Below are 22,860 nucleotides of genomic sequence, written 5' to 3' on the forward strand. Positions count from 1 at the left end.
CTTCTCTTGTTGCAGAGCACCGGCTCTAGGCGCATGGGCTTCAGTAGTTGTGGCACATGGGCTCAGTAGTTGTGGCTTGCGGGCTCTAGAGCACAGGCTCAGTAGTTGTGGCGCACGGGCTTAGTTGCTCCGCAGCATGTGGGATCTTCCCGGACCAGGGCTCAAACCTGTGTACTCTGCATTGGCAGGCGGACTCCCAAGCACTGCACCACCAGGGAAGCCCCTCCAGTCTTTCACTATTACAAACAATTTTGCAATGGACATTATTTTATATGCCCTCCTGTGCACCTCTGCAAGGCTCTCTCAGGGGTACGGCAACAGGGAATTGCTCTGTCAGATCATGGGATATTTTAATTTAAATACATACTGTCAAATTGCCAGAAGAATATGAGGGGCCTATTTCTTAACATCCTTGCCAATTCTTAATATTATCAAACTTTATCATTTGTGTCAATTCAGTGAACATTAAATAGCTGGTTTGTTTTTGTTTTTTACTTTTCTTTTTTTGGCTGCGTTGGGTCTTCATTGCTGTGCGTGGCCTTTCTCTAGTTGCGGTGAGCGGGGGCTACTCTTCATTGTGGTGCGCGGTCTTCCCATTGCAGTGGCTTCTCTTGTTGTGGAGCACGGGCTCTAGGCACACAGGCTTCAGTAGTTGTGGCGTGTGGGCTCGGTAGTTGTGTCTCGCAGGGTCTAGAGCACAGGCTCAGTAGTTGTGGCACACAGGCCCAGTTGCTCCGCGGCATGTGGGAATCATCCTGGACCAGGCATCGAACCCGTGTCCCCTGCATTGGTAGGCAGATTCTTAACCACTGTGCCACCAGGGAAGTCCTGTTTTTATTTTTGCTTTCTTTGTTTGTGGTTTTGCATTTTCCTAGTGAAGACGGGCATTTTTAAATTTTTATATCTGCATATAAAATGCTTATTGTAAGTAAAACATAAAGGTAGACAAACATTAAAATATATATATTTACTTATTTTTCTTATTTTATTAAACATTCAAATTTTGTTTGCGACCTTTTTCTATTGGGTTGTCTGTCTTCTTTTTATTGACATTTAGGAGTTCATTACGTACCCTGGATTCTCATTTTCAATTTTCTAATCACATACATTTTATATGGTAACTATTACCATTGGTAAACATAATTTTAACTTTGTTTATACAAATTTATTTTTTCTTTATGGTTTTTGCTTTGTGCATCTTATTTTAGGTCTTCCTTTTCCCTAAGGACATAAAAATGTTTTCCCATATTTTTGTCTGTCTCCAGGGTATTTTTACCCTCAGCTTTATGAGTTTCAACAGCATAGCTCCCTCTCTGGTGCTGGACCACACATCCTCCCAATGAGGCAGTTTCCTTAGCCGCACGCTCCTCAGCTGGCACTTCTGGGGCTAAGGCACACCCAGCAGGTCGACTGCCCTCATCACCAGCTGCTCACATCTGCCCTGCAACCTCCCAGTGTACGCAAAGTCCCAGCACTTGGTGAGATAAGTGAGGGAAACATTCTGAGTGGCCCTGCCGCTTTTGGTTTCCTGGTCCTGACTTCATGGCCCCAGTGATGAAACACCTCCCATGCCACCCACAGAGCCTGGAAACCCAAGGAGCAGCCCTGGGACTTAAGTGGTAGGAGGTTCATGGGATTCTTAACAAGCCTTAAAAATGCTTCTCTGGTTTTCCTGGCAGACTAACACATACCCATATAAATCAGCAGGAGGCGGTGGCAGTGAGGGCTCTGAAAAATCTTGGCAGGTTCTGCCATAGCCAGGGCCATCTTTCCGAGAAGAACTCATGGATGCTGTTGGCTGCCAGGGTGGTACTGAGCCGCCTCCAGACTACAGAATCAACCCACACGACCGTGTGTTCTCCTCCAGGGGCCAGAGGAAAAGTGCCCCACACCCCGAGTGCCTGCCAAGCCCATCAGGGTCCCCCTTCCCCGGAGCCACGCAGGCTTCAGACCACCACACGTTTTCAGCAGGAGACACCTTCCCCTCTGTCGAAGACCTTCCCCTTTGTCAGAAAACAACCTAAATTCCAAGACTTCCAGGCCTCAAACAAAAAGGAGCACCAGACTCTCCCTTCCAACAACGATCCTCACGGTGTTGGCTTTCATTATTATCCTAGTTTGCAGGACGGCTGCTATACCTCCAGATGGCAAGTCACAATTCCAGGAAAGAAGGTGGGGAAAGGGTAAATAGGTAAACAGGAATGTCAAATAAGTGCCTTTGGATCAGAAAGCCTAGATGTTTGATTGTATATCATCTGTCAGAACACTGACCGAGGGCAGAAGAGTACCAAGACCTCTCTAGGGCCATCGTGTTTCATCCATTTGGGCTGGAGTAGTCGCTCACCCTCCCAGGATCAAGGAATCTCTGCCACCTAAACAACTGGGCTACTATAGCAGAGAATAAGAGAGAGGAGATGCTGTCAGATAGATAACAGCCAGTGCACGCAACGAGGAGAAATCTGTGGGGAAACAGGACAACGAGAAAGGTACAAATTCAACAGGGCGGTGACCAGGAGTCTCATCACAACTCCATCAGGCCAGGTGGCAATGGAGGCTTGGTGTAGGGAGTGCCCAATGGCTGGGATGTGTTCCCAGAATGTTGGGGATGCCAGGGATGTTGGAATCCTACAGTTACCCAGCATGTTCTACCCAGTGTGGAGCAGAACCCTGGAAAGCTAATGGCGATACAAAGAGCACAGTCCAACCCATAGAGCAGGGACGGGAAAACTGGAACAGGGTGTGTGGGCCCAGCTACGTGGGTCAAAGAAGTGCAGGGCTAGGCAGCAGCCTCAGGAGGAAGCTAGAAGGCAGCCAAGAAACCAAGGCACAGCTGATTGCATGGCCCAGGCGGACGCAGCCAGCATCAGAGAGGAAAGCTGGGACTTAGGAGACACGCAGTGACCCAGAACTGCCTCCAGGTGTAGTCCAGGAATTCTGAGAGCAAGGCTCAGAGCAGGACAGCTAAGTCTAGCCTCCACCCTGGGGGTGGGGGTGAGTCTCTCTAGACCACCCCGCCCTTGGTGGACGTGACCAGGTCCTGTCAAAGCTGACCCCAGTTGAGGCAACATGGCTGGAAGGGGAGCCTGCAGCCTGGGGAAGAGGGGCTAACACGGTCCTCACGGCTCCTACTCACCTCTGCTTGTTCATCAGCCTCCTCTGCATCCATCCCTGTGATGGGGCAGGCAGCCGCACCCCCTCCACCTCCCTGCCCAGGTGCTTCTCTATGTCTGTGGTTCTAGAGGAAAGGTCAAGAAGAAGGACCCTCCCTTCTTTGGCTCCCTTCCCGTTCTCTTGACTTGGGTATGAATTCTACTCAGTTGTGCCAGACTTGGGTACCCTCTGGGTTATTCCTGCCTCTTTCCATACAGGAGTGCTACATCCACTAGAGTCCGCAAATTGTCTGTGCTTCAGGCCCCAGCCGGCTGGGCCCACTTCCCACCTGGAATTCTGACGTGCTGCCTGGAGGTGCAACAGCCATCTTGTCAAGCACCTTAATGCATTTATTCACTAAAAACAAACTTAAAAACAAACTTCCTCTTGCGACTTTGTCATCTCTTGCATACTGCAGCTCAGCTTTCACTCTCTACCTCTTAGTCTCCCCAACTTACTCCATCTAACAGAACACAGCATGAGTAGTTATGATGACCATTTACTACCGAACAAGAAACGCGGAGGCACTGTGCCCACGGCCTCATGTATTTTGGAGTTTTCATTCCTAAACAGTATAGAATAAAGAGCATCCTCTTGCTAGTAAACTGTCTGAAATTGTTGGAATAAGACATCTTGCTTAGTCAAGACTGCTACCAAGTCAGAGGTTCTGTCCAGAAGTTGGCTTAATATCTTACCCCTCCCCGGCTTTTCCCCAACTTACAAATAAGAACATCATCAATTTCTTGCATCTTTCCCATCACATCCCCCTGCAGCCTTCTCAGATGTAAGCACCATCCGGAATTGTGTTTTTAGTCATCTTCTTGCTTTTTAAAGAAGTAGTTTTATCACAAATGAATGAATTTCTAAACAGTATATTATCTCATTTTGCTTGATTTTTACTGCTCTAATTTGGGTGGTCTCCTGGGGCTGCTTTTTCCATTCTACATTATGTTGGTAAGATTGCTCGTGTTTGTTCATTCATTTTCAGTGCTGTAGTTCCTTTTACATTCAGGCAAGAGTTGATGAGAAGTACAGCCCTGCTCCTCCTGCATTCAGCCTGAGTGGCTTTCTGTCCTCCACGACGGACTTGGTGATGGTTCATCTCATCACACTGCACAGCGTCAGGGTGTTTCCCGGCCAGGTAGGTGAGGGCTGCTGCGTGCATAAGGTTTGCTAGGAGAGACAGGAGCAATTTTTGTAAGTCAAAAATGATGTCATTGCTCCTCTGGTGTTAAAGAGCTCTGCAGAAAACTGAAACGGTCATGTTGTTTCTGAAGAGTGCATTTAGTGGGTTCTAAAATGACGTCATCACAGCCTATCACATCACGGGTCTCACGATGAGACACATTTCTCTTGATCTTGAATGCATGGGACTTCAGCCTCAAATCGCCTTCCATATGGTTTTAATAAACAAACTTCAGCAAGAAACGTGAGCGCCTGTGGCACTGCAGGTGTGGAGCGTCACCTGCAACAGGAGCTACAAGCTCTGGTCTGGTGCGGAGCCTGCGAGCCATTCCCTGTGTGCCCTTGAGCGGGTTTTCCTCTCTGAACACAGTCTGCCCGTCTCTGAAAGGAGGAAGCTGGACCACACGGTCCTCTCTGGCTCCACAATTCAAGCATCCTTTAACTTCGGAAAAATCCAAGAAAGCAGAAACATTACTGGCAAACTCCAGGGTGAGAGAAGTGTTTACGCTGTACTGCCTGTTCCTCCTGCACGTTCCCCGACGTGTTCTCAGCAGCCAGAGATGTCCCATCCCTTTACTAACGTGCTTCACCAAGCCCGAGTCTGGGTTGGAGGAAGACCAAGACTAGCTGCAGGTGATATGAGCTTCAGACTGCCTTTCTTCCCAACAAAACAACAAAATCCCCTGTCTGAGTCCAACCCATCCATATGCATTTTCCAGTAACAAAGGAGCTTTAAGGCAGCTTCAAAAGTATGAGCTCACGCTGACTCTACAGATGCTAAAATTAGAATGCAAAAGAAATCTCTGCACCTATTTCATCAGTGAGCGTGGTTTTATCTCCAGGATGGACAAGGAACACACCTTCCCCTCCTTCTCCGAGGGGCTCACCTGGGCTCTGCTTCACACCGCTGGGTGTGACCTTGCGTGAACCCACATCCACCCTACAATGAGGGGCTGGGTTAGATGGTCCTTAAGGTCTACCACCTCTAAAGTCCCAAGATCAGACAGTCTATCTACAATAAAACAAACAAGTGTGGATACCTGTTTTTGGAGAGGGTTCAAAGTACAGAAGAAGAAATCTGGATCCAGATGTTACCTTCCTCTGCATCTTGGAGCTTCACTGCGCTTCTGTCCTGTCCTGGATGCCGGCCTCGTGTCTTATACATCCTGCCAAAGTCAGCACCTCAGTGACGTTGTTCCCATTTCACAGATGAGGAAACTGCATCTGAAATACAGTAGGTCACTTTCTTAAGGATTCAATTACTTGACACACAGCTACTGGACGTCAGTGCCGGGATTCGAGCAGAGGCCTACTCCACAGTGTGTGCTGTCCAAACACAGCAGAATCCTGCCGGGAGACAAAGCACAGAGCTGCTCCACTCTTCACAAGGTCCGCAAACCGTCTCAGCACAGCCCCTGCTTTGGACGCCAGCATCTCCCCTGTCCTCCCACTTTAAAAGTACAAGGGAAGGACTTCCCTGGTGGCACAGTGGTTAAGAATCCACCTGCCAGCTCTATTTACAATAGCCAGGACATGGAAGCAACCGAAGTGTCCATCAACAGATGAATGGATAAAGAAGATGTGGCACACATATACAATGGAATATTACTCAGCCATAAAAAGAAATGAAATTGAGTTATTTCTAGTGAGGTGGATGGACCTAGAGTCTGTCATACAGAGTGAAGTAAGTCAGAAAGAGGAAAACAAATACCGCATGCTAACACATATATATGGAATCTAAAAAAAAAAAAAAAAAGGTCATGAAGAACCTAGGGGCAGGACGGGAATAAAGACGCAGACCTACTAAAGAATGGACTTGAGGACACGGGGAGGGGGAAGGGTAAGCTGGGACAAAGTGAGAGAGTGGCACGGACATATATACACTACCAAATGTAAAACCAATAGCTAGTGGGAAGCAGCTGCATAGCACAGGGAGATCAGCTCGGTGCTTTGTGACCACCTAGAGGGGTGGGATAGGGAGGGTGGGAGGGAGGGAGACGCAAGAGGGAGGAGATATGGGGATATATGTATATGTATAGCTGATTCACTTTGTTATAAAGCAGAAACTAACACACCATTGTAAAGCAATTATACTCCAATAAAGATGTTAAAAAAAAAAAAAAAGGAAAAAGAATCCACCTGCCAATGCACGGAACATAGGTTCAAGCCCTGGTCGGGGAAGATCCCACATGCCGTGGAGCAACTAAGTCCGAGTACCACAACTACTGAGCCTGCACTCTAGAGCCTGCAAGCCACAACTACTGAAGCCTGCACGCCTAGAGCCTGTGCTCTGCAACAAAGAGAAGCCACTGCAACGAGAAGACCGCACACCACAAGGAAGAGTAGCCCCCACTCACCACAACTAGAGAAAGCCTGCGTGCAGCAACGAAGACCCAACGCAGCCAAAAATAAAATAAATAAATTTTTTTTAAAAAGTACAAGAGAAGAAGGAGCTGAGGACTTCACACAGAGGGTGGGAAAGTACTGTTTTGCTTACCTTGTTTTATATTCTCTGGAAAAAGGAAGGAAGCCTGCTTGGGTTATAACCCCAGGAGCCACTTTCTTGGCAGTGAGAGCCTCAAAGTAGCCATTAACATGACTTACAAGCTTATGTGAAATAAACGCCAGGCAGACAGGGTGCTTCTACAAAAGTGCAATGATTCTATGGAAATGCGCTCTATCATTTTTAAAGGACTCATCTCCAAGAAAATCAGGCTTTTTAATCTACAAGCACAATTATTTTCTCAGCGATTCAAAGCAAATATTTTATAGAATGCCTGTTCCCAAACATGAGGAAGCCATACGCTGTAAGGGGACCCCAATGTTACGTACAGGATTATGTAAAATGACATTCTCTTCCTATAAGTTCGGAAGATGCACAAGTTGAAAGAACATACAGCTATCTGAATGTCAATTTCGGGAAACAAATGTCTTCCAGGATGACTCACATTCTGGTGAAAAGTGATAAAATAACCAAGTTATGACAGCAGAACAGTGAGTCAAAACTGAGAAGAATAAGAGGCGTTGGCTGCCTGCCCTGCTTTCCCTTCCCCTCCCTCGTTCCCCTGTCGTCTGGCCATCACAGACACACAGGAGCGAGCAGAGCCGCAGACGCGGGCCTGGGAGGCGGGCCAGGGCTCAGCCCGGGCTTCCAGCGGGTGCCAGACCAAAGCCCAGGGCTCCAGCTGGGATTCTGGAACAAGGCTGAGTGTCATTAGCTGATTTCCTGAAGGCAAAAGCGTCTCGACGAGGTGACAGGAGAGCCAGGTGGCTCTGTCCGTGGAGAAGAGCGGGCGACAGAGGCCCGCTGGCGGCCGCTCAGCCTCCCTGGACCCCGGCCAAGGCCTCCAGCCGCCAGCCTGAGGCCCGCGGCCCGCGAGAGGCCACGGGGACTGGTGCCGAAGGGCGGGTCTGTGGGTGAAGAGGAGCTTTCTCACTCAGAGGAGATAACTTCTTGCCCTTTTTTCCCACCCACCCGGGCTCCCTAGTTCAGGCTTTCCCCACGGCCCCTCCCCCCGCCACGCTCAGCCCTCCTCTCCTTCCAGAAGCACGTGCATCGGGGGCGGCCGCGAGGAGAGATCGCCGGGCACACGTGGGGGCTGGAACCCTGACACAGCCCCACGGGGGACGTGCGCTCGCAGCCGCTCGTTACGCAGCTCAGCGCGCGCTCCTCGCTTCCAACAGACACGGACGGCCGCGGCACGAGCTGTGGCCATTCGCTGCGGACGGCCACTGCTGCCCTGGCCGCCGGGCCGCTCCTCCTTCGGAAGCGATTGCACCGCTCTCCGCTCCCCGGATGGCCCAGTGGCGTCCTCACGGCTGTCCTGGAGCACGAGGGACAGACAGTGCCGGCCGAGGGCCGCCCGGGTCAGAACGGCCCGGCGTTGCCACCTGTGCTCGGCGGCCTGGCTCATCGGCCCGATGCCAGCCAGCTCCACAGGCCTAGGCCCCGTGCCAGTGCCCGTCCAGCTTTATCCGTGCTGCGGGGGCTGCTCTTTGTGATGGAAACCCGTCATAAGCCGGGAGCCACCAGCACACACCTGGCAGGTGTGGTGCACGTGAAGGGCCCAGAGCAGGGCCTTGTCTGTACCCGCAGGTGCCGGGACCTGTCACTTTCCTAGTTTGTCATTACTTCTTCACCCTTGTCCGTGTTCAGATGTCAATGAAAACCAAATAATAAAGAAAAACAAACAACAAAGAACAAAATGCATTAACCAAAAGCTCCCCTCTTTAGGTGTATCTGCCATGCCTCTTTCGCAACTTACACTCTGTGAAGACAGTGACTGGTTCATTTGGCTTGGCAAACATAGCCATTAGTATATTATAAACACCCGGTTTAATGTCAATACGAAGGAGAATTTAGAAACGTCACCTCTGCAAAAGAAACTCTTCTAGGTAAGCATCCAGATCTCGTGTTGAGTCAATAATCTGTGGAAACAAACTTTTTAGTAGTACCTGGGCTGAAATTCCAAAATAATATAAATATTGATGTACCTCCTGAAATGAAAAGACTCCATTACAAACTAATTCCCTTCCAGGCAAAGGCCACGTGAAGCTGAAGGCTGAAAAAATGCCGTAAGTGACAGAGAAAAAGACATCACTTTCAAGCTGAAATGCGAGGAGAACTTGTCATGGCCCAGAGTCCACATGGTCTTGCAGTTTCAGGGCTAGTGGTGACAGGCACAGGACACTAAGACCATGTGTGATGGGAGTGTGGGGCAGGAAGAAGCAGATGAGAACCAGTTTCAAGAGATTTCCAAAGCTGTAACAATTTGAACAACAAAATAAGTGATGATCGTAACAGATTATAACTCATTGAATCAATAGGAGTTCATGAGTCCATAGCCATGTAAGACACATAAATAAGGAGAAGTGAAAGCTCTTCGTTAAAGTAGAGCGCCAACTCAAAATACAAAATAAAGATGGAAACCTCACAGCGTTGACACTCACACTGAGAGTGCAAACGCAGTGTGCCTAGAGCCTGCTGGAGTCTTCACACGCATCAACGCACCGGCTGCAAACTGCCAGCAGCCATGCGCTCTCCCCGCCAGGCACGCACAGTCATGAATAAAGAAACGTTAACACCAGCGACAAGTGATGTCGGTTTCTCTTAAGAATGTTCTAGATAAATTGGTTAAAAAAAAAACTATTAATTTCATTAAATCTTGGCCCATTAATATATGTCCTTTTACTATTGTGTGAGATGAAATGAGAAGGCGCGTGTGCCGTGTGCTGAAGGGTGACGGTCAGGGCACCGAGGACCCAGGTGTTGGATGGGTTTTGTGGGCGGAGCTTGTCAGCTTTCTCATGGACACCAGTTTTACTTGAAACAACAACTGAGAGACAAATATGTTATTCACACATGGGTATTAGGCAGACATTTTCTCAAAAATGGACAAACCAAGCCCGATGCTTCAAGGAAATAACTGAGAGTAAGTGTTGCCAATGAGAAAATTCAAGCTTTTTAACAAAAACTAGAATTTGGAAAACTTGAATCTGCCACCATGAGCTTGACCGTTTCCCATGACCTAGTAACTTCTATAACGAGATCAGTGGTGATACTAACAGATGTGATTTTTCGGTACTGTATAATGAAATGTGTCAACATTTGATAAATTTCACAACTCAAGGATCCAGTATTTTCCAAATGGCTAATGTCACAAAATGTGACAAAATAATACACAGATAAAACATCTATCCAAACTGCAAGATAGAACAATGGATTTTAATGTAACAGAGTATGAAAATTTAATTGACATGTTTCAAATTCCACATTGCAACTAACCTTTAAGAAACTACTATTGTTGAGTTTTGGTGTAGTATCAAAAAGAAGACCCATAATTATCCAAAGTGGATATTTAAATACTCCTTTTTGTGGATTTTCTGCAAACATTTCCACCATAAGACCATACTCCAACAGATCACAGAGGTGTGTAAAAATATGAAACAGAGCCACTTTTCTCACTAAACTTTCTTCTGAAAATATTATTTTTCATAAAATTGTTCATTTATGTTAACATGTATTTGGTTTATTATTATTTTTAAATGAATTAGTAAATACTTTTAAAGTCTCCTACCTCTAATTTCTTCTTCAATAAATATTGATAGATCTAAACCATATTAACAAAAGCTTTTTGGAGCCCTTAGTACTTTTTAAGAATGAAAAGGAGTCCTGAAATTAAAAAGCTTAAGAATTGCTACCTTGGGAAAAAGTATGCTTGGGGAAAAGGTGTTTTCTTTCTTGCCGATTCCTCAAAAACATTAAACTGCTAATGAATTGGAACTCTGCAAGGCGCCGGGAGAGAGAGATGGGCTATTTAGCACTGTTCAGACTTATCTGACCCCATGGACACCACTGCACCGTGTGGGCATCTCTCCACAGCCAAGAGCCCTGGAGACGGGAACCCAGGCTCTGCCATGAACTTGCCATGTGGCCTCGGTCAAACCCAAACACTTTCTAAATCCAAACCTAACACCCTGTAACAGTGGCACATCAACACTCCCACTTGCATGTGGCTTTGGACTCCAAATTCATATGTGGAAGCCCTAGCCCTGAATGTGGTAGCATTTGGGGACGGGGCCTCTGGGAGATGACTGGGTTTAGATGAGGTCATAAGGGTGGGGCCCTCATGGTGGGATTAGTGCCCTTGTAAGAAGAGACAGCAGAGAGCTTGCTTCCTCTCCCCTACACGTGAGCACACAGCCAGAAGGCAGCCATCTGCCAGCCAGGTAGAAGGCCTCACAGGGAACCGAATCTGCTGGCACCTTGATCTTGGATATCCAGCCTCCAGAACTGTGAGAAACAAACGTCTATTGTTGCAGCCCCCCAAGTGTGGTGTTTTGCGATAGCAGCCTGAGCTGACAAAGACACACACACCTACGACAAGGCGGCACAGCTAAGGAAGCCTGGCAGCGCCATGCAGTTACGTACGTGAGCCCCGTGTTCCCCACTCAAGTAAGCCTTCTAACCTGAGCTCTTTTCCAAATGTTTTAAATGTACTTTCAATCAGAGTAACATGTACACGTTTTCTAAAAATCAACTAAGGAGAGACACTGATAAAGAAAGCCACTTGTCCCTGCCTGCACCCCTACCCTCAAGCCCTGCTCTCCAGAGCAACCTGATTCAGTCATTTCTGATTTGGTTCTGTGGTTGCCTCTGAAGTTCCCAGTAACAAGCTCACAGAGCTATTTCTGGATTTATCAGCTCTACGCATTATCCGCTGTTATGCTGAATGATGGTTTAGTTTGCTTACACCCTCAATATCTTTCCCCATAACACATTCACCTACTACATACATACATATGTATAAGAAATATAGGTGTATATTCAATTTATCTATTTGTGGCCTTTATAATTTTTAAGTTGCATCTTTATATCTCTATTTCTTTCTTCATTAATTATAGACAGGTGGTATTTCTTTTTTAAAACATCATCGCCAATGCTCATTTATTGATCAAAGTCAAATGGGAAATACATCTGCTCTGATTTATAAATTAGGATTCCTAGTTGTCAGAGATGGTGTTTTTTTAAGTCTACTGCAAAGTGTACATTATCATAGTGGTGTGCGCTTTTGATGACGCATATGCATAGACTGGCCATCTATGGCTGGGATCTTTCATGGAATCCTTTGGGCATCTTCATGATATCCACGGCCTGCATTTTGGAGAAACGTATGCGAGTACTCCCAGAGCCCCCTTCTTCCAAATCTGTGAAGACGTGCTCTTTCTAGGACTGAGAATTGCTGTCTCCCAGGAACTCTCTTCAGAGCGCTCCTGAGTTGGACCCACTGTTTCCTAGACCCCTCAGCTCCCTTTTTTTATTTGCTCCTTGTTTTTGCTAGAGTACAGCCTTGCAGTAGTTTCCCAGGACAGACACAGAGGAGTTAAAGTGGATTTACTGCGCTGTTAATGAGCCTCTTCCAAGGGCCTGGAAAGGAAGGGCCTTTGCCTTAGAGTCACATGATTGTGTGTTTTTATAAATTCTTCAAAAATCAGACCCTTCAACAGCAACCGTTTAAGGCAACGTCTCTCTCCCGCCTGCCCTTGGTCACATTCCCCACATTGCTGGGTGGCGGTGAAGCGGCCCCAGCGCGTGTTTGTAATCTGGCTGAGGGGAAGCTGAGTGGGGAACACACTGAGCTTTGGCACCTCCATCCCCACGCAGAGCTGGGTTCTTGCCAAGCCAGAGAAGAACGGCTTCCACGAGCCACCCCACTCACCGTGTCACCTCTCTCCCCAACAGGCCGCGCCCCTGCAGGCCCTGAGGTCATATCCCAACATGAACACGGAGTTTCCTATACTATCAATAAGAAATAACAAATTTTGACCAACCATAGTAGAGAAAGGACTGAATGCTTCTCTTCTCTCCACAAAAATACTATAAAACTGTTGTCATATGAAGAAGCACCCAAAAAGTATAGGGAAAATACAGGATCAAAGTATAATAGAAATCAGTCAGTGAATCAAATTTTTTCTGGATTTTATAATATTTAAGGCTAATCTTTGTATTTAGTTGTGATTTCTCGTATGACTCTAAATAACTATTCACTTTGTATCTAATTATATAGTAGTAATTTTTAATGTTTTTCTGAAAGAGAGGCCCCCCAGATTGTACAGGCTTCACGCCCCACCAAACCTGAACCCATCACTGCACTGCAGGTACCTTTCCTGAACCCTTGCAATTCTGAAAATAACTTGTATTTGATAGATAATGCGGCTAAGTAAAAAATTCTAGTTTGAATTTTTGTTTCTCAGATACCCAAAGGCACTGAATCAGTATTGAGAGCACCATTTTGATTCGTTTCCCTGCTTTGGTGGAGTGGGGTGGGAAGCAGGCAGGACGGAGAGTCAGCTGGGCCACACGAAACACAGCCACACCTGCTGCTAAAATACAGAAATTCTTTTGCACCAGTTGGTCAGCATCCTATGACCCCCAGCCCCAGCCCTAGCCTGGAATGTCCCAGCATCCTGCAGACTCTCCTCTTGGACCTTTAGACCTTTCCACCATCCAAACAGCTAAAGGGCTAATACCCAGTAGAGCAAGACCCCACTTGAGAGCTACTTCCAGCGGCATCCATTCTGACGGGCCAGTGCCCAGGCCATACCAAGTGTTAAATATTTTGAATCCTGCCACGGGGTGGGGGGATTTCGTTCTTATTGTTGGTATTTATTTTACTCTGGAAGCCATTAATATCTTCTTTTGTCGTATGAGTTCCGAAATTTCACAGCAACGTGGGCTGTATGAGGCTCTTTCCTTTCATTGTGCTGGGTTCTCTACCCTGGAGATGTCCAATCTGGAAATCGCCCTGACCCCTCTCCTGCAGGAAGGCTTGCTCTGATTGTGACACAGGGGCAGCCTGCGATGGGACTTTAGATTCTTTCCTTAGGGAACTGCCCTGAGGCTGAGACCGTCCAGTTCACTTCCAGAAATCACTGCGCACAATCAGGCAGGAAGCTGCGTCCTCCCACGGGGCCCCCAGCCCTGCCTCACCTTCACCAGCCAGCACGCGCTGCCCCAGCTCACGCCCACCCTCTTCTCCCTCAGCATCTCTTGCGCTGTGGTCTCCTCACGTCACCGACAGGATGTGGGTCCTGTCACTCCTAAAGCACCTTTGTGTTTTGCTCTTTCTTCTGACACACACAAGCTCATCCATCACTTTTTTCTTCCAAAATTATACAAAACTGCCCTTTGCATGCAGAATATTGCCTGTAGGAAGTAGCCCCTGTCTGGTATCTAGATCTGTGTGACACCATCCCTCCCACCAGCGCCGCCCACACCATCTCCTACTCCAATCCCTGCTCACTCACGGCCTCCAGAAGCCGTGCTCTGCCTGGGATGACCTTCACCCCGCTCTACCCTGTAGGATTTAACTCACACTCCACCTTCTCTCTCAAGTTCTCACAGAAGCAGCACACACCCCCCTCCCATGCCAAATAAACCTCTCACTTAGCCAGGCCCTCCTTGGTGTGTGCGTGTAGCTCTTAGCTTAGCTGTCTCTCCTGGGTTCCGAGCCCCTGCACCCAGCTGTGAGCGCAGTGGGTTGTACATTACATAATAGTTACCATTCAGTTTGAGAGACTGGGAAGAGGGATGGTTCTGTGAAAAGAACGGAACCTCCTTGGGTAAAAAAGGTCTAGGAGAGCCAGAGAACCAGAACCTTGCATGTTTTTTTTGTAATAGAGGCCTGATTATATTTTGGGTTTGCTAAGGCTTTGCACCTCTGAATTTCAGAACACCAGAAAAGCTGGGTTAGGAAGAGCCTTTTACTCTGGTTGTACCAGATCAAGTATGATATCAGAGCTGCCTCCTCTCAGTCCGTGACCCAAGGTTAAGGTTAAGGGAGGACGGTGAGGCAGAGGGATCACTCCTCACCCCACTAAGTGAAAGGAGCCCGCAGATCGTAGAAACAGGGGGCTGGCCGGCACCGTCGAGGACCGCGGCCGTCGTCCCCCCCCCCCCCCCCCCCGATGGTTCCAAATGCTTTAGGCCTCAGAACTTGGAGGCCAGCCAAGGAGAGTCTGTCTTCCCACCCCGAGTCCCACCCCCACAGGCAGGAGCCCTTGGCCTGCGCTCTGAACCCCGTCCAAGGGGCTGGGCCCAGGCCTGTCTCGTTGTTTTGTCTAAGTTTGATCAGGAATGAGTAGAAGGCCAGCAACTGCGTTCTGCCCAGACAAAAACATTTTATCCGCTTTCGGAAAAGCACGACCATGGAAAAGAACTGACTTTCTTCTCCCTCTGGGAATATACCCCCTGCGCCCCTCCACCCTAATTTCTGTCTCCTTTGCTCCTCACATGTTGCTGTCAAGGGAAGTCTCAGAGTGCAGCTATTTTACAGGAGAGCAGTTAAACGGAAGGCTCAGTTAAAGATCTGAACCTCTAGAGACAAATGAGGTGTCCAAATCTGACCTTTGCTGCCAATACTCCAATAACCTTTTTTATCAAAACAGTGGAATATTTTAAGAATCAAATTATCAATTATTTTATTTATTTTCTTAAGTCGAGAGAAACTAAAATTTTAAATAGGCCTCAAATCATGGAATTTAAGGTTTTTTCCAATCGTAAACATAATGTATGTAGGAAAAAATACGATAAAAGAAAATTTTAGGAGTTAGTTTTCCTGGGTCTCTCCTATGTATACATATTATTAAACTTTGTCTTGAAAAGAAAACTTAAAATTGTTTTCATTTAAATAGAAGTTTTAATCGTCTATCGGGGCCCGTTTTTTTCTCTTTCGTGGCACCTGCTGTCCTCAGCACACAGCTTTTAACTCTTCGTCCAAGATTGCTGTTCTAATTCCAGCCATAACATCCACATTCCAGGCAAAAAGGAGACAAAGGCAGGAAAGGGTGTGCCTCCTGTCTTGGAGGACATCTCACAGGAGATGTGTCCACGCTCGCCTACAGCCCCTGGTGCCCCGTCCTCACGCCCTGTGCCGCGCTCGCTGGGAGATGGGGTCTGTTGTGGTGGCCACGTGTCCCGCTAAACGCCCTGAGTTCATTTACTGTAGAAAAATGGGAGAACAGACATTTGGACAGTACCAACAGCATCTGGTACGGGGAGTAAATTCCAAGGAGAAGCCTTTTTAAATCAGCAAAGGGATGAAAATGGGGATACAAATGATGGAGATCACGCTACATAAGAAAAGAGATGGTGTGAAGAAGTCTGGGAAGACAGGGCTGAAGCCAGCCCAGCCAGAGGGGCCCGGACACACTGACTTCTAGGTGGGAAGATGAGGCTGCTGACTCCAAGAGGGAGAAAAAGAGAAAAGGCAGAGGATTTTGTAGCGAGCGGGTTGCCATGTAAACTCTCTATACCGCCGTAAGTGTTGACACGGAGTGGAGCCGGACCTGTTTGGGAGAAGCAGCACATCCTGCTTTTCGGGAGGGTGCAGCAAAGCACAGCTGCTGGAAACACCAGAGTCTGTAGGTTTTCTTGCAGAGGGTGCTGGACACGTGCAGGGAGAGATCCTTGAGTGGAGAGCTCTCCCCAGGGCTGGTCCCCGTGATGAAAACAGGGCACGGAGCATGTCTGCAGCCCACGCTGTCCACACGTGTGTTGGGAGGTTCCTTCTGGTCGGGCACGGGGCTCCCGAGCACCCGAGGGGGCTGCTGCCTGGCACCCTGGTGGGTGTGGCCGCCGTCCCGCTACAGGCAGCCGGCGGTATGAACCCCCGTACTCTCCACCCCTCCCTCCTGTGCTGAGACGCGGGGCGGTGGGGGCCGGGGAAGGACACACAGTTCAGAACTAACTTCCTAACTGGCCTTTCTTAACAGTGATGTGAGTCAAAGTTCCCCGGGAAATTGGGGTAGGGTCTTCTTTTGCTATCTCCCTATAGAGCTGTTGTCCATTTCTGTCTGTCGTGGATGCTCACGAGTTTCCTATGAGAAGAAAGAAAAGCGCGTTTGTGTTGTTCATCGGGCATCCCACAGCCCGAGGGCAGGAATTGCTGGTCTGTGGGGAGAGCATGCTAGGCGGAAATAACAACACGAGAAAAGGGAGTTAGGAAGGCAAAGCCCCAAATCAGGAATTAAGAGCAAAGGGAGGACATGGGGTGCAGTAAAAGGCAAGTCTAGAAAGATCTAAGGCTCTGTTCAGGTGCCAGCTCATCAGCTGGAAGCAGCTGCCCTCAAGGGTCTGAGGCTTGTGAAAAAGGACACGTTGATTAGCTAATGATGTTGGCCCCAGGGGTGCAGAAGGAGAAGAGGCAGGGAAGGAGCATGGGAACCTCATCACAAATCCAAGACAAGCGTGTCCAGGGCCTTGGAGCCACACGAGGAAGTCTGCAGTGTGTCTGAGGGATTTGCCTTAGAGCAAGGGCCAAGTCCCTCTAAGGGCTGCAAGGTCCCGGGCTGCTCTGGCCTGAAAGTTCAGCACAAACATCCCTCTCTTAACAGTCAGCCAGAGGAGGCAGTGGGGTGACATGCAATCCCTGGGGCTGTCTTTGCCTCGGGAAAGCAAGGGAGAGCAGGGGCAGGGACACGAGGGACCACGGCAGACACGGCAGGTGGAGGGGAGGTCTTTCAGCTGCTTGCTTGGGTGACGATGATGATGATAATAATGAAGAAGCAAGATTTACAAGCAGCTCAATAAAAAAAAAAAAAAAACCCAATCCAAAAATGGGCAGAAGACCTAAATAGACATTTCTCCAAAGAAGATATACAGATTGCCAACAAACACATGAAAGAATGCTCAACGTCATTAATCATTAGAGAAATGCAAATCAAAACTACAATGAGATACCATCTCACACCGGTCAGAATGGCCATCATCAAAAAATCTAGAAACAATAAATGCTGGAGAGGGTGCGGAGAAAAGGGAACCCTCTTGCACTGTTGGCGGGAAGGTAAATTGATACAGCCACTATGGAGAACAGTATGGAAGCTCCTTTAAAAACTAAAAATAGAACTACCATACGACCCAGCAATCCCACTACTGGGCATATACCCTGAGAAAACCATAATTCAAAAAGAGTCATGTACCAAAATGTTCATTGCAGCTCTATTTACAATAGCCAGGACATGGAAGCAACCTAAATGTCCATCATCAGATGAACGGATAAAGAAGATGTGGCACATATATACAATGGAATATTACTCAGCCATAAAAAGAAACGAAATGGAGTTATTTGTAGTGAGGTGGATGGAGTTAGATCCTGTCATACACAGTGAAGTAAGTCAGAAAGAGAAAAACAAATACTGTATGCTAACACATATATATGGAATCTAAGGGAAAAAAAAAAAAAGGTCATGAAGAACCTAGTGGCAAGACGGGAATAAAGACACAGACCTACTAGAGAATGGACTTGAGGATATGGGGAGGGGGAAGGGTAAGCTGGGACGAAGTGAGAGAGTGGCCTGGACATATATACACCACCAAATGTAAAATAGATAGCTAGTGGGAAGCAGCTGCATAGCACAGGGATATCAGCTCGGTGCTTTGTGACCACCTAGAGGGGTGGGATAGGGAGGGTGGGAGGGAGGGAGACGCAAGAGGGAGGAGATATGGGGATATATGTATATGTATAACTGATTCACTTTGGAAAAAAAAAAAAAAAAAAAGAAGCAAGGCTGCTCTGAGAAGCCGGCAGGAAGGAACTGAAGAGGCCCAGATAAGAAATCGCATTTCAGGACTCCCCCAGCATCTCCTCCACTTCCCCACGGTGGTTACAGGGGAGCTTTCCCACCCAGGCTTCAAATCTTCAAGTGACCTCAGGCATTTGAAAGGTAGCTTTGTATTCCAGTCTGCTGTCCTTTCTGTGAAAGAACTTAAGGCCCACTGGGGTTGGGCTGATAGCACCTAAGTGTCACCATCATGTTTCCTAAGTGTTCTTTTCCAAAGCTGGTATTCCTGGATGAGATCCATGAAATTCCATGTATTCCTAGAGCTTCTCCCTCACGCCCAAGGGTAAAGCAGCTTCTATTGCCCCACCCGTGTCCATGGATCTTACATCAAATGCCTGTGAACCCTGACTGTGGGTTCTCATAACCCCCGGGCCATTTCTGAAAGACCTCAGGAGCTGCCGTAGAAAACCTTCTCCTGGCAGCTGCCCTGACAGCTCAGGCTTCCTGAAATGTATATTCAAAAAAGAACCCTCACCTAATAGTGTGACCTTAGAAATGTAACCATTTGAACACTTCACATTTCAATTCCTCTATCCATCCGAAAATTTTTTTGAAGATCAACAGTGGCTTCAAAAGTTTGCCTACCTGTCATCAGACTTCAATCCAACTACCTGATACTGGCAGAGTCCCTAGAAAAGACACTGAAGACGTCTTAAAACTAAGATGTCTTTTCAAATGAAAAGATAAATGGAATTCCTTGTTTTTAGTGGAAGCCCCGCCCCCTTTGCCAACAGTGCGCTTTGGGACCCATTGGGTATCCGGGTCCTCATCGCCCATCTCCACCGTGACAGGTTCCCAACCGACAGCGCCACCCGCAGGTCCGCATCTGGCCCCGAGGCCCAGTGTCAACGGGAAGCGGTCTTCGCTCCCTCTGTGTGCTCACCCCACACAGGGCCCAAGGGCGGCTGCTGGGCTCTGGAGCCGGGTCGCTGACCCCTGCACTGCCCTGTTGGCCCCCCTCGGCTGATGGGGGGCCCTCCTGATCAAGCACAAGACTGTGCCCAGCAGGTCTCCCGCGGTCCAGGCGCCGGGCCTCCTGACTCCGAGGCCACATTCCCATAATCTGTCAAACACCCCAGGGGACTGGCCACCTCCAACCCAAGCTAGGCCCTAAAGGCCCTCACCTGAGCACAGGTCCCCTTCACTCGGTCCTCCCTGCTGTGGGCGTCGCGCTGGGCATCTGCACGCAGTCTCGTCTTGTTCCCGTGACGGCCCTGCAAGGTGGTCTCATTGTCACCAAACCGATAAGCTAGAAGGCGCAGGGCAGAGTTTCACCCCAGCTGTCTGCTGCCCTGCCCTGGGTGCTGCGTGGAAGCAGTGCCCTGTTTTAATGTGATGCATTGCTCTAGAGAGGGAGTGAGCCCGGCATGTTCCACCTGTTTTATCTCGGCACAAAGGGCAGTGAGTTGTGCCTGGATGACAAGGACAGAACGTTCAGTGACCCCCGAGGAGCTCAGCCAACACGGACGCTTCTCGAAATCTGGTTTTCAAAAGAGCTCCCCCTTGTCCCGGCTCTATCTATCTCCGCATTAGGGCACATCGTGATGTTTCATTTCATATCCTTTTGTAAAAGCCAGCGTCTTCAAATGGTTCTTACAATCCATGAAGGCAGTATCCCCATATTATATGGTATTCAATCTTAACGCATTCTCCATAATGCCTGGCCTAGAAACCAAAGTTGTTGAAAACACCCACAGACTAATGGTGCCCTCTGCTGGTGGAGCGCAGCAGTACAGCACAAGGGATCCAGGCCTCAGTCTAAGGATGCTGAGATTCACAGCGGGCTCGCTTCTCCAGTGAAGAAGCTGAATTCCAGCCCCAACTCTTCTGCTGATTGACCAACTGGCATCATGTAAGTGATTCCCCCTCCTGGGCCTCGGGGGTCTGTTCTGGAATGAAGAGCTTGAGCCGGTGCTTCCACATTCCTACGTTCCTGGAGAGCAGGAGAACCCATCCAAGGTTTGGGAACCGGACCCTTTCACAACCTGGCCTAGAAGCAACAGAAGTCCCTGAACCACCATAACCTCCGGTCAGTAAAACATCACCTACTTCATCCTGACTTTTCAACTTCGTACGAGAGCAGAGAGAACCTGGGGCAGAGACAGAGCTGCTGAGATGTCCAGCTCACGTGCGGCCGGCGCACCCCCAGTCCTTTCCGCAGTCCCACTCCCCTCCCCCAGCCACGGCTGGCCCACTGCTGCCCTTCACTTGTTTCACTTACAAGTGGGCGGGTTCTGCGTTATCTAAAACCTGAGACCCACTGCCGGTGAGGGTCACTGACAAGCTGTCCTGGAGACAGCACTGGGGTTAGTCTCTACAAGGGGCATGGTGATGCCAGAGGCCAGAGTCAGGCTCCACCTCTGCTTCCGCCACGTTCCAGCTGGGTCCTGTGTCTCCACTCCTGCGTTGCTGAAAAACAGGGGTTTACTGAGGACCAGAAGAGAAATGAATACAAAACTGCCTCATCAACCCGGAAGAATTGTACACATAGATGTGATCATTAGGCTGCGAAGCCATCAAATAACAACCTGGCAGGACTTCCCTGGTGGCACAGTGGTTAAGAATCTGCCTGCCAGTGCAGGGGACACGGGTTCGAGTCCTGGTCCGGGAAGATCCCACCTGCCACGAAGCAACTAAGCCCGTGCGCCACAACTACTGAGCCTGTGCTCTAGAGCCCGCAAGCCACAGCTACTGAGCCAGAATGCCACAACTACTGAAGCCCACGCGCCTAGAGCCCCTGCTCCCAAAAAGAGAAGCCACCGCAATGAGAAGCCCACGCGCAGCAACGAAGACCCAACGCAGCCAAAGATAAAATAAATAAATTTATTAAAAAAAAAAAAACAACCTGGCATAGTTAGGTAGTAAAGAATGAATCGAAGGAAACTGAAAAGGAAAACCCAAATTTATGCAAAAAAAATAAATTAGGAGGTCTTGAACTAATAGCAAGCTTATCTCAGAGCATGATTTCCCAAAATAAAACTCCCTTGAGATGCTCCAAGGGAAAAAAACGATTGCATGGGCTTTATTCCCTCCTGGGAGATTCACAATGCCTGTCAGATTTTGCTGCCAAATTTCTTACTAAAAATGCTCAATTTTTAGAGCTGTTTTGGATTTCAGAATTGCAGAATTTTGATACTTGTAAACCTGTATCAAAATCTACAAAAAAAATTCCAGTCTGAGTGGCTCCTATGTCTCTGGTCTCTTCAGAAGGAATTAGTTCAATCTAGTTTTAGTTTATATCGTTGTCAGTAACTTAGCAGTCAAAATAATCCTACCAACTAGGGTTGCTTTAGGACTAAATTGCCCAATGTATACAAAGTGCTTATCTGTAAGTAGGCACAAGAGGGTTTAATACATGTGCTATAATCACCATCTGTGATGGGAGCATTCCTTCTGGCTCCAGGTCACTAGGAAAGATACTGCATGCACCAGTGCCACCTAAGAAAGGACCCAGGCCGCCACCTCATACTGATATTCTGAACCTCAAATTAGGACTAACGATCTGACAAGTATAACAGTAAGAATCACAGGACAGATTATTTGAACTCAGGACTGCCATAGAACATGTAGGATGCATAGATGACATAAGAAATGCATGAGAAAATGGGATCAATTGTCTTAACAACTGACCCAGCCTGGAATGTCAGATTCCCATCTGTCATATAATTCTTACTTATTACACAGGCTGAAGGAGGACGGAGAAGGATGGTTCCATCGGTGAATAGAGTGAACGGCTCTAAACTTTCACTATCACCATGTGCTGCATCTTATTCTACAAATCAGGGTCTTTTTTCAGCCAGCACACACTTCCTTGTCCTGAGAACACTGAATATAGGACCAGAAGAACCACTGTTCCCCAGTCGCGTTGTGATCATACAGACGTGGGCCCAGTACTCAGCTCCCCGTGTGCTCCTTTGGCCTGTTTGGGGGTTCTCACGCCTGTACCACACAGTGTTGATTACCGTGGTTTTATTAGTGAGTCTTGAAATTGGGCCATGTAAGCCCTCCAATTTTGTTCTTTTTTTTCAAGATGGCTTTGGATATTCTAGGTCCTTTGCATTTCCATGTAAATTTCAGACTCATTTTGTCAATTTCTACAACAAGCCCTGCAGGGATTATGATTGAGATTGCAGTGAGTATCTAATTGGGGAGAACTGATATCTCAATAATACTTTCTTCCAACCCACAAACAGGGTATATCTTTCCCTTCATTTAAGTCTTCTTTAATTTGTCTCAGCACCACTTTGCAATTTTCACTATAGAAGTATTGCATGTTTTTGTTGATTTATTGCAGAGTATTGTATGTTTCTGTTGTTATGGTATATGGTTTTTTTTTAATTTCATTTTCCAACTGTGTACTGCTATATATTAAGTACCCATTGATTTTTCTATATTAACCATATA

At 47.9% G+C, this 22,860-nt stretch overlaps 1 long non-coding RNA gene across 1 annotated transcript; it reads right to left on the reverse strand.

Annotated features, from left to right (window-relative positions):
- Positions 1–844: 844 nt before the first annotated feature.
- LOC309665374 lies at positions 845–21,194 on the reverse strand. The gene is made up of 2 exons (XR_014266365.1): positions 19,581–21,194; positions 845–5,559 (listed from the first exon to the last, which is right to left on the reverse strand). It is a non-coding gene; the product is annotated as an uncharacterized lncRNA (long non-coding RNA).
- Between the last annotated feature and the right edge of the window lie 1,666 nt (positions 21,195–22,860).

The sequence above is a fragment of the Balaenoptera physalus genome (assembly GCF_965194825.1).
Source record: "Balaenoptera physalus genome assembly, chromosome: 8".
Classification (NCBI taxonomy): Eukaryota; Metazoa; Chordata; class Mammalia; order Artiodactyla; family Balaenopteridae; genus Balaenoptera; species Balaenoptera physalus.